Here is an 11469-nt window from a genome sequence, read left to right as displayed (position 1 = left end):
GGATTCCATAGTCAGAGGAACAGACAGCAGGTTCTGTCAGCCTGATAGAGATACCCGCATGATGTGTTGCCTCCCAGGTGCCAGGGTACGAGATGTCTCAGATCAGGTGCAGAGTATTCTGAAGGGAGAGGGTGAACAGCCAGAAGTCTTAGTACACATTGGTACCAATGACATAAGTAGAAAAAGGGAGAAGGTCCTGAAGAGAGAATTCAGGGAGTTGAGTAGGAAACTGAAAAGCAGGAGCTCCAGGGTAGTAATCTCAGGATGCTGCCTGTGCCATGTGCTAACGAGTGCAAGAATAGCGTGATCAGACATATTAATGCATGGCTGAGTGACTGGTGTGGGGGACAGGGCTTCGGGTTCCTGGATCATTGGGGCCTCTTCTGGGGAGGTACGACCTGTACAAAAAGGACGGGTTACACCGGAACCCAAAGGGGTCCGATATCCTAGCAGGCAGGTTTAATAGAGCTGTTAGGGAGGGTTTAAACTAATCTGGCAGGGGGATGGGAACCAGAGTGATAGGGCTGAGGAAGGGGAAAACAGAAATAAATCAAATGTAACCGGGTGACTGTGGAATCTTATTCATTATTGTTAAAAGTGTAGTTAGGCACCCATCCGGGTAATGCTAGAATAGTTGTCTGTGTCTTTAAGTGGAGACGGTGATGTCATTACGCATGCGCAGGATGGTGGGGAGACCATTTTTGTTTTCGGCAGAAGAAGCTGGTGGGCTTTGGGATTAAGTTCCTCCCAGAGATACTGGGCATGATGAGGAAAGGTGAGTATTAATTGATGATATCCAGGGGAATTTGTTTATGCTTGTTGGCGAATCGAGAATATCAGTAATTTGACACGTTTTACATGTGGATGCTTTAGATTTTCACGAGTGAAGGCATCGGCACTGGACAGCGTGGCTTGAGCAAAGTTCCTTACCGGCCAAGTAGGTCAGTCTTCCTGTAATTGAACTACCAGGCAATACCTTGTAAACGTTGTGCCAAAGTCTACCTTTTGTCTAACTTTATTGTACCATGACTGATTGTGAATGTAACAGTGTACATGAATGTTTAGTCTCTGTTCGGAAGTTCAGCACGTGTGTACTAAAAAGTAGTAGACATCTTAGATGAGATGTATTTGCTTACATTTTGGCTGCTGTGTATAAGGTACAGGGTTGGGGGGATTCTAATGTTGTTTGTATTGTGTTCCTTCAGGATTGCCACTATCGTATTAGTTCTGTGCAGTTTGCTTTATGTATTCTTATACTTCATACACAATTCGTCGATACACAAGGGTGTGGATCAAAAGTTAAACTGAGATTGTAACAGCAGGAACTGGTTATAAATTCGTTCGTTTTGTTTTGAGACCTCTTCCAGCACTGAAACATCTAAAACAGATAAAGGAATTAATACCCGAAAAAGTATTTGTTGTCCTGAGTGTGTACTTTTCCCCAGGCTACAAATCAAAGATAGCGTGCAACAGAGATGATAGAAAGGACAGGCAGGAGATGAGGCATAATCACAGCTAGTACAATGAGTTACAGGGCAATAGGGGTGTAGTGCAGTTAAAGCAGAAAGCAACAAATACTGGACTGAAAATGTTATATTTAAAAGCATTCAGCATAAGAAATAAAATTGATGATCTTGAAATTCAGCTACAGATTGGCAAGTCTGACGTTGTGGCCATTTCTGAAACTTGGCTAAAGGATGTCTGCCATTGGGAGCTGAATCTCCAAGGATATACGGTGTATCAGAAAGACAGGTTAGTATGTGGCCCTGTGTATAAGGAATGATATGAAATCATTAGAAAGGGATGACATAGGATCGGAAGGTGTAGAGTCTCTATTGGTTGAGTTAAGAAATGACAAGGGTAAAAGGACCCTAATGGCAGTTGTATACAGGTCTCCAAACAGCAGACGGGATGTGGATTACAAATCACAGCAGGAGATAGAAAAGGCGTGTCAGAAAGGCAATATCATGATAATCGTTGGGGATTTTAACATGAAAGTAGATTGGGAAACCAGGCCAGTACTGGACCTCAAGAGAGAGATACTGTAATGAGAGATGCAGAGATGGCAGAGGAACTGAATGTGTATTTTGTATCAGTCTTCACAGTGGAAGACATCTGCAGAATACGAGACATTCAAGAGTGCCAGGGAAGTGAAACATGTGCAGTGAAAATTACGACTGAGAAGGTGCTCAGGAAGCTTAATGGTCTGAGGGAAGACAAATCTCCTGGACCTGATGGAATGCACCCTCGGGTTCTGAAGGAAGTAGCTGGAGAGATTATGGGGGCATTAACAATTATCTTTCAAGAATCGATAGATTCTAGCATTGTACTGGATGACTGGAAAATTGCAAATGTTACTCCGCTATTTAAGAAGGGTGGGAGGCAGCAGAAAGGAAACTATAGACCTGTTAGCCTGACATCAGTGTTTGGGAGGTTGTTGGAATCGATTGTTAGGGATGAGATTACAGAGAACCTGGAGGCACATGACAAGATAGGCCAAAGCCAGCATGGTTTCCTGAAAGGAAAATCCTGCCTGACAAATCTACTGCAATTCTTTGAGGAAATTACAAGCAAGGTAGACAAAGGAGATGCAGTAGACGTGGTGTACTTGGATTTTCAGAAGCCTTTGACAAGGTGCCGCGCATGAGGCTGTTTAGCAAGATAAGAGCTCAAGGAATTACAGCGAAGTTAGGCACTAGTGGAGCATTGGCTGATCGGCAGAAAACAGAGAGTGGGAATAAAGGAGGGAGGAGAAGATGGTGGCGCGACGCAGCGCGCGCGGCCTTCCAAATGAATATCGATATGTGTAACTAGGGGGCCGTGCACAATCCGGATTTGATGGGGACAGCCGTGAAGCGCAGAGGAACATTTGCAGAAAGTTCTGAAATGCCCGCTTCGCTGCCGCTGCTACTGTGCGATGGAGAATCTCTGGAGACGAAGGCCCCAAATCCTCAGCTTTGCGTACCACCTGTTGCTGGGGCCGGGGTCAAAACGCTCGGCAGAGATGGTGCTCGGTGCTCGGTGTTGGAGAGCTGGTCGGAGGCTCGGAGCTTTCGGACGGACTCGGAGTCGGACTGTGGTCGGATGCTTCCGGGATGCTGCATTGGCAAGTTTGCGGCGCTGGAGGTTCACTGTCTGCGTGAGATGATGGGACTTTCGAGAGACTTTGAGACTTTTACTGTGCCATGGTCTGTTCTTATCAAATTACGGTATTGCTTTGCACTGTTGTAACTATATGTTATAATTATGTGGTTTTTGTTAGTTTTTAAGTCGGTTTGTCATGTGTTTTCATGATATCATTCTGGAAAAACATTTTTTATCATTTCTTAATGCATGCATTACTAAATGACAATAAAAGGGGACTGCGTGTCCTCATAATCATATAAAGGAATCCTATTCTGACTGGCTGCCGGGTACCAGTGGAGTTCCACAGGGGTCGGTGTTGGGAAAGCTGCTTTTTATGATGTATGTCAATGATTTGGACTATGGGATAATGGATTTGTGGCTAAATTTGCAGATGATACAAAGATGGGTGGAGGAGCGGGTAGTGTTGAGGAAACAGAGAGCCTGCAGAGAGACTTTGATTGTTTAGGGGAATGGGCAAAAAAGTGACAAATGAAATACAATGTTGGAAAGTGTATGGTCATGCACTTTAGTGGAAGAAATAAATGGGCAGACTATTATTTAGATGGGGAGAGAATTCAAAATGTAGAGATGCAAAGGGACTTGGAAGTCCTTGTGCAGGATACCCAACTCCAGGTTGAGCTGGTTGTGAAGAAAGCGAGGTCTCTCTTCCTGCCATTAGACATTTACATCACACGCTGCATCTGTAAAGCTAACAGTATTGTGAAGGACCCTACGCACCCCTCACACAAACTCTTCTCCCTCCTGCCATCTGGCAAAAGGTACCGAAGCATTCGGGCTCTCACGACCAGACTGTGTAACAGTGTCTTGTTTATTAATTGTTGTACTGTCTTGCACTGTTTTGTGCACTTTGTGTAGTCCCTTGTAGGTCAGAAGACTAAAGTAGTTTTGTGTTGTCTCACATAGTCAAGCAACACACATCAAAGTTGCTGGTGAACGCAGCAGGCCAGGCAGCATCTCTAGGAAGAGGTACAGTCAATGTTTCAGGCCGAGACCCTTCGTGTAGTCCTGACGAAGGGTCTTGGCCTGAAACGTCGACTGTACCTCTTCCTAGAGATGCTGCCTGGCCTGCTGCATTCACCAGCAACTTTGATGTGTGTTGCTTGAATTTCCAGCATCTGCAGAATTCCTTTTGTTCGCATAGTCTAGTGTAGTTTTGTGTTGTTTCAGGTAGTCTAGTGTAGTTTTGTGTTGTTTCATGTAGCACCATGGTCCTGGAAGAAAGTTGTTTCTGTTTTACTGTGTACTGTACCAGCAGTTTAGATTAGATTTTTTTTTCAGTTATGGTTGAAATGATAATAAAAGCGACTTAACTTGACTTGAAATGCAATGTTAGCATTCATTTCTAGAGGTATAGAATATAAGAGCAGGGATGTGATGTTGAGGCTCTAGAAGGCACTTGCGAGACCACACTTGGAGTATTGTGCACAGTTTTGGGCTCCTTATTTTGGAAAAGGATACTGACACTGGAGAGGGTTCAGAGAAGATTCACAAGAATGATTCCAGGAATGAAAGGGTTACTGTATGAAGAATGTCTGGCAGCTCTTGGGCTGTATTCCCTGGAGTTCAGGAGAATGAGGGGGGATCTCATTGAAACATTCCGAACGTTAAAAGGCCTGAACAGATTAGATATGGCAAAGTTATTTCCCGTGGTAGAGGGGTCTAGGTCAAGAGGGCATGACCTCAGGATTGACAGGCGTCCATTTAGTACGGAGATGCGGAGAAATTACTTTACTCATAGGGTTTTAAATCTGTGAAATTTGTTGCTACGAGTGGCTATGGAGGCCAAGTCATTGGGTGCATCTAAGGCAGAGATAGATAGGTTCTTGATTAGCCAGGGCATCAAAGGGTATGGGGAGAAGGCAGGGGAGTGGGGATGACTGGAAGAATTGGATCAGCCCATGATTGAAACTTAGAGCAGACTCAATGGGCTGAATGGCCTACCTCTGCTCCTATATGTTACAGTCTTATGGTCACTGTGACCCTTCAGAGGAAAGTGCCCCCGTGGTGCTGGTGGGGAGGTTGTTCCAGGGTTTAGACCTGGTGACGGTGATGGAACCACAATACACAATACACTATTAATGGGAGACATTAGACCCAGGAATCAAGATCATAATTTCTCAATGTGCAGGGGACACTAGGTTGAAAGAAGATCTGCAGACATTGGAAATCTCAAACTAAAACAAAATCCAGAGCAAAATCTCTTCCAGTCAGGTAAGTGACAGCTCTCAGCCTGTACCCAGAGAAGTACCCTCACTTTCAGCCAACACAAGGAATACTGCAAATTCTGGAAACCCAGAGGAACAGCACTGCCTGTAAGGAGTTTGTACGGTTTCCTCCGCGTTCCAACATTTGTCTTGTTGACATTGAGGAAGAGGTTATTTGCCCGGCACCAGGCCTTGAGTTCTTCCACCCCCTCTCTGTAGGCTGTCTCGTTGTGGCAATGAACCCCAGCACTGTTGTGTCTTTGACCAACTTGACAATGTGATTACTCGGGCGTTTGGCCATACAGTCATGGATGAGCAATGGGCTCTGCACACAGCCCCGGGGCGCCCCCTTGTGGAGGGAGGAGCAGCTGTACATCCGGACTGTCAAGAAATCCAACACCCAGTTGCACAGTGGGATACTTAGAACGAGGAGCAAGAGTTTGTTCACCGGGGTCTGTGGGACAATAGTGTTGATTGTTGAACGATGAGAGGAGGTAAACTCAACGGAGGTGTGAGGGACACAGGGAGTGGTGGGTGCCTGGTATAATGGTGGAAGCAGAGGCTCTTAGACTGGTGCATGAACGTGCAGGAAGGAGATGCCATGAAATTCATCGTTTGTATCAACGACCGACACACTCCGAAGATGAGCTCCTGCTTCCTCGCACATTCCAAACACATAGGGGATAGGGTCAGTAAGTTGTAGGCGTGCTATGTTGGTGCCGGAAACGTGGCGACTCTCGCGGGCTGCCTCAGACTGCATTAGTCACTGTTGCACTGTACGTTTCAGTGTCGTGATGTAGAGTTATGGAGCTGTACAGCACAGAAACAGGCCCTGCTGAACTATTAATCTGTTACCCTGTCAACCTGAACCGGGACCATTGCTCTCCATACCCCTCCCATTGAAATCAAACTCATATCCACTACTTCTGCTGGCATCTCATTCCATACTCTCACCACCCTATGAGTGAAGAAATTTCGCATCATGTTCCCCTTAAACATTCCACCTTTCATCCTTAACCCATGACCTCTAGTTGTAGTCCTACCCAAGCTCAGTGGAAAAAACCTGTCTGCATTTACCCTATCTATACCCCTCAGAATTTTGTATACCTCTATCAAACCTCACCTCATTCTCCTACCCTCTACAAAATAAAGTCCTAGCTTATTCAACCTTCCCTTATAATTCAGGTCCTCAAATCCTGGCAACACCGTTGTAAATTTTCTCTGCATTTTTTCAATCTTGATAACATTTTTCCTGTAGGTAGATGACCAGAATTCCAAATTAGGGCTTGCCAGCATCTCATAAAACATAACATCCCATCACATGTACTCTATACATTGATTTAAGTTGCCATCTCTCTTTACGAACCTATCAAGGAATTATGTGCAAAGTTCAAAGCAAACTTTATATAATCCTGAAATTCATCGTCTATCATTGTTGTAATAGAATAATAACCAATGAAAAGATGCCTCTGCTCCCACTTTGATACAGTGGTTCTCTCAGGTGATGTTATGTCTTAGTTTGGAAAAAATTAGAAGTCGAACTTTTGATCCTAGATTTGACTTCGAGAAAAGGTGGGGTTCTTTTGCCCGTTATTATCATTTGATTTGAGTTAATTAAGATGGTCCTTTTCTGATGCTTGGGTATATGGATTTGGTTGGCGGATTGATGTCTTTTTTAATGGAAACTTATATGGCACATAGCTCCGGGTTTGTGCTCCAAATAGGTTTTTCCCCCAATTTTTTGTTATTAAGGTTTTTTTTGTTTTAGTTACTAGGGGTTCTTTTTTCTTTCTTTCTTTTTTTCCAAAAAAAAGCTTTAACATTTTGTTTTTTTTTATTGATAAATTGTTCAGTCTGGTTGATAGTTTAACTCTTATTCTACGTATGGAAATATAGTCTTGATTATTTTGATGTACTTTTCTCTGTTGTTGATTTTCAATAATAATTAATAAAAAGATTTAAAAAGAATTATAAAAGTGAAAAAAAAATAATAACCAATGGAAGACCACACCAACTTGGGCGTTCAATCAGTGTGCAAAAGACAGCCAACTGCAAATACAAAATGAAAGAAACAATAAAAATAAATAAATAAACAATAAATATCAAGAACATGAGATGAAGAGTCCTTAAAAGTGAATCGATAGGTTGTAGGAACAGTTCAGTGATGGGGCAGGTGAGGTTATCCTCTCTAGTTCGGGAGCCTGATGGTTGAGGGGTTGAGGGATACTGAAGGTGGGGCGAAGTCAAGATGGTACTAAACGGCGATTCCCTTGCTTGCATCTTGGGAAACAGCTCTAGTTCTATTTTTGATATCTCTATTTTTCCCTTTTCAAGGTTCTTTAGAAGACCCAGACCTGGAGTTATACTCTGACTTCGGTTCTTTGTGAGAATGGGACCTGCTCTCAGGGCCTCATGACCGGCCACTTTTTGATTTCCCAAGGACGCGGCCTGGAAGATGAGCGCACCTTCAGTGTTCCGGATTTTCGTGGTTCTGGAGATGGGCTGATTCTAGGCCGATGCCCCTGACTGAAGCGTGACGGGAGAACACGGACATCGGGAGCAGCAGGTTGTGTGTCCAGAGAGTTGCACCTTTTAGTTGCCGACTCTCTGGGCACAGAGTGCGGAAAAAGCGACAGAACCGACTTTTAACATTATAAATCAGCGAGTTGTTTGTTATGTCTCCCCTCTCGCTGTGAAATGGAGATATCTCTTTTCCCCTTATTAGAGAGAGAGAGAGCCTGTGGTGTGTCAAGTTACTGGGTGAACGAGTAGTCTTTGGGGGACTGCAAGTCTGTGGCTTTATTGTTGCTTTGCTGCAGGTTTGAGTGCTCGGTGGGGGTGCTGATGCTTTTTGATGGTGGGGGTGGGGGAGGTTGTTGCCTTGCTGCTGCTTGTGTGGGACGGGGCTTTGGGAGGGGCTATTATTTAACTGTCACTCATTCTTTGCAGCACTCTCCTGTTTTCGTGCATGTCTGTGAAGAAGAAGAATTTCAGGATGTATATTGTATACATTTCTCTGACATTAAATGTACCTATTGAAACCTATTGAACTGTTCCTGAACCTGATGGTGTGAGTCCTGAGGCTCCTGTACCTGCTTCCTGATGGCAGCAACAAGAAGAGAGCAGGTCCTAGGTGGAGGGGTCCCTGATGACGGATGCTGCTCTCCTGTGACAACACTCCATACAGATGTGCTCAATGGTGGGGAGGGTTTACCCGTGACGGACTGGGCCGAATCCACTACTCTCTTAGGATTTTCTGTTCAAGGGCATTAATGTTTCCATACCAGGGATCTGGATTCTGGATTTGTAATTATGGATCTGTATTCTGTATTCTGTGTGTGTGTGTGTGCGTGTGTGTGTGTGTGTGTGTCTGAGTGTGAGTGTGTGTGTCTGAGTGTGCATGTGTGCATGTGTGTCTGTGTGTCTGAGTGTGTGTGCGTGCATCTGTATGTGTGTGTGTGTGTCTGTGAGAGTGTGCATGTGTGCGTGTGTATCTATGTTTGTGTGTCTGTGTGTGTGTGTGTGAGTGTATATGTGATTGTGTGCGTGAGTGTGTGTGGGTCTGTATGTGTGAGTGTGTGCGTGAGCGTGTGTGTCTTTGTATTTGTGTGTGTGAGTCTGCATGTGTGTGTGAGTGTGTGTGTCTATGTGTGTGTGAGTGTGGGTGTGTGTGTGCGTGTGTTTGTGTGTGTGTCTGAGTGTGTGTCTGTGTGTGTGTGTCTATGTGTGTGTGTGTGAATTGCGTGTGTGCATGACTGTGTGTCTGTGTGTGTGAGTGTCTTTGTGTCTATGTGTGTGCGTGTGTTCGCGAGTGTGTGTTTCTCTGTGAGTGTGCGTGTGTATCTATGTGTGTGTGCGTGTGTATGAGTGTCTGAGTGTGTATGAGTGTATGCGTGAATGTCTGTGTATGTTGAGTGAGTGTGTGTCTATGTGCGTGTGTGTCTGTCAGTGTGTGTCTGTGTGTGTGCGTGTGTGTGTGTCTGTGTGTGTGTGAGTGTGTGTGTGTGCGCGTGCGCGAGAGTGTCTATGTGTGTGTGTCTGTGTGTGTGTGAGTGTACGTGTGTCTGTGTGTGTGTGCGTCTCTGTATCTGTGTGTGTGAGTGTCTGTGTCTATCTGTGTATGTGTGTGTCTGTGTATGTGTATGAGTGTGTGTGTGTGTGCGTGCGCGCGCATCTGAGTGTGTGTGTGCACGAGTGTGTCTATGTGCGTGGGTGTGTGTGAGTGTGCATGTGTGCGTGAGTGTCTGTGTCTGTGTGTGTGTGTGAGTGTGCGTGAGTGTCTGTGTGTGAGTGTGCGTGTGCGTGTGTGTCTATGTGTGTGTGTGAATGTGCATGTGTGTGTGACTGTGTGTCTGTGTCTGTGTGTGTGTGAATGAGTGTGTGTGTCTGTATGTGTGTGTATGTGTCTGTGTGAGTGTGTGTGTGTGTGTGTCTGAGTGTGCGTGTGTGTAAGTGTGTCTGTGTATGTGTGCGTCTCTGTATCTGTGTATGTGTGCGTCTCTGTATCTGTGTGTGTGTGAGTGTCTGTGTGTCTATCTGTGTGTGTGTGTGTGTGTCTGTGTTTGTGTGTTAGTGTGTGTGTGTGTCTGTGTATATGTGTGTGTATGTGAGTGTGTGCGTGTGTGTGTGAGTGTGTGTGTGTGAGTGTGCGTGAGTGTGTGTGTCTGTGTGTGCGTGTCTGTGTGAGTGTGTGCGTGAACGTGTGTGTCTGTGTACGTGTGTCTGAGTTTGCATGTGTGCGTGAGTGTGTGTGTCTGTGTGTGTGTGCGCGTCTGAGTGTGTGTGCACGCACGAGTGTGACTGTGTGTGTGTGTGTGTGTGTGCGTGTGTGTCTGTGTGTGTGTGCTTCTGTTTGTGTTAGTGTGTGTGTGTGTCTGTGTGCGCGCGCGCGTGTGTGTGTCTCTGCACGTCTGTGTGTGTGTCTGAGTGTGTGTGTGTGTCTTAGTGTGTATGTGTGTATGCGTGCATGTCTGTGTATGTTGAGTGTGTGTGTCTGTGTGTGTGTGTGTGTGTAAGAGTGGTTGTGTGCCTGTGTGTGTGACTGTCTGTGTATGTGTGAGTCTGAGTGTGTGTGTCTGAGTGTGTATGTGTGTATGCGTGCATGTCTGTGTATGTTGAGTGTGTGTGTCTGTGTGTGTGTGTGTGTAAGAGTGGTTGTGTGCCTGTGTGTGTGACTGTCTGTGTATGTGTGAGTCTGAGTGTGTGTGTCTGAGTGAGTGTGTGTGTGCGCGTGTGCGTGCGTGTGTCTGTGTGTGTGTGTCTATGTGTGTGTGTCTGTGTCTGTGTGTGTGTGTCTATGTGTGTGTGTCTGTGTGCTTGTGCGTGAGTGTTTGTGTCTGTGTGTGTGCGTGCGTGTCTGTGTGTGTGAGTGTGTCTGTGTGTGTGTGAGTGTGCATGTGAGTGTGTCTGTGTGTGTCTGTGTGTATGCGTCTATGTGTGTGCGTGTGTGTGTCTGTGTGAGTGTGCGTGTGTCTGTGTATGTGTGTGTGAGTGTGCGTGTCTGTGTGTGTGTGAGTGAATGAGTGTGTATGTGTGTCTGTGTGTATGTGGTGTGTGTGTCTATGTGTGTGTGTGTCTGTGTGAGTGTGTGTGTCTATGTGTGTGAGTGTGTGTCTATGTGTGTGAGTGTGTGTCTATGTGTGTGAGTGTGTGTGTCTATGTGTGTGAGTGTGTGTGTGCGTGCGTGTGTCTGTGTGCGTGTGTCTATGTGCGTGTGTCTATGTGCGTGTGTCTGTGTGCGTGTGTCTGTGTGCGTGTGTCTGTGTGCTTGTGCGTGAGTGTTTGTGTGTCTGTGTGCGTGCGTGTCTGTGTGTGCGTGCATGTGTGTGTGTGAGTGTGTCTGTGTGTGTGTGTGCATGAGTGTGTGTGTATGTGTGTGTGATTGTGCATGTTTGCGTGAGTGTGTGTGCCTGTGTGTGTGAATGAGTGTGTGTGTGTCTGTGTGTATGTGTGTGTTGGTGAGTGTGTGTGTCTATGTGTGTGTGTGTCTGTGTGTGAGAGTGTGTATGCGTGCGTGTCTGTGTATGTTGAGTGTGATTGTGTCTGTGTGTATGTGTGTGCGTGAGTGTGTGTGTCTATGTGCGTGTATGTGTCTGTGTGTGCGTGTGATTGTGTCTGT

The 11469-nt window shown here is 45.6% G+C and overlaps 1 long non-coding RNA gene across 1 annotated transcript; it reads left to right on the top strand.

The window, feature by feature from the left end:
- The first annotated feature begins 688 nt into the window (after positions 1 to 688).
- Positions 689 to 8372, top strand: LOC134349110 (uncharacterized). Its single transcript, XR_010018588.1, has 3 exons — positions 689 to 775; positions 874 to 941; positions 7686 to 8372. It is a non-coding gene; the product is annotated as an uncharacterized LOC134349110 (long non-coding RNA).
- The last annotated feature ends 3097 nt before the right edge of the window (positions 8373 to 11469 follow it).

Source organism: Mobula hypostoma, chromosome 7 (assembly GCF_963921235.1).
Source record: "Mobula hypostoma chromosome 7, sMobHyp1.1, whole genome shotgun sequence".
NCBI classification, from domain to species: Eukaryota; Metazoa; Chordata; class Chondrichthyes; order Myliobatiformes; family Myliobatidae; genus Mobula; species Mobula hypostoma.
Note: the sequence above shows the minus strand (reverse complement) of the source record. Positions and strands in the feature narration are given on the sequence as shown.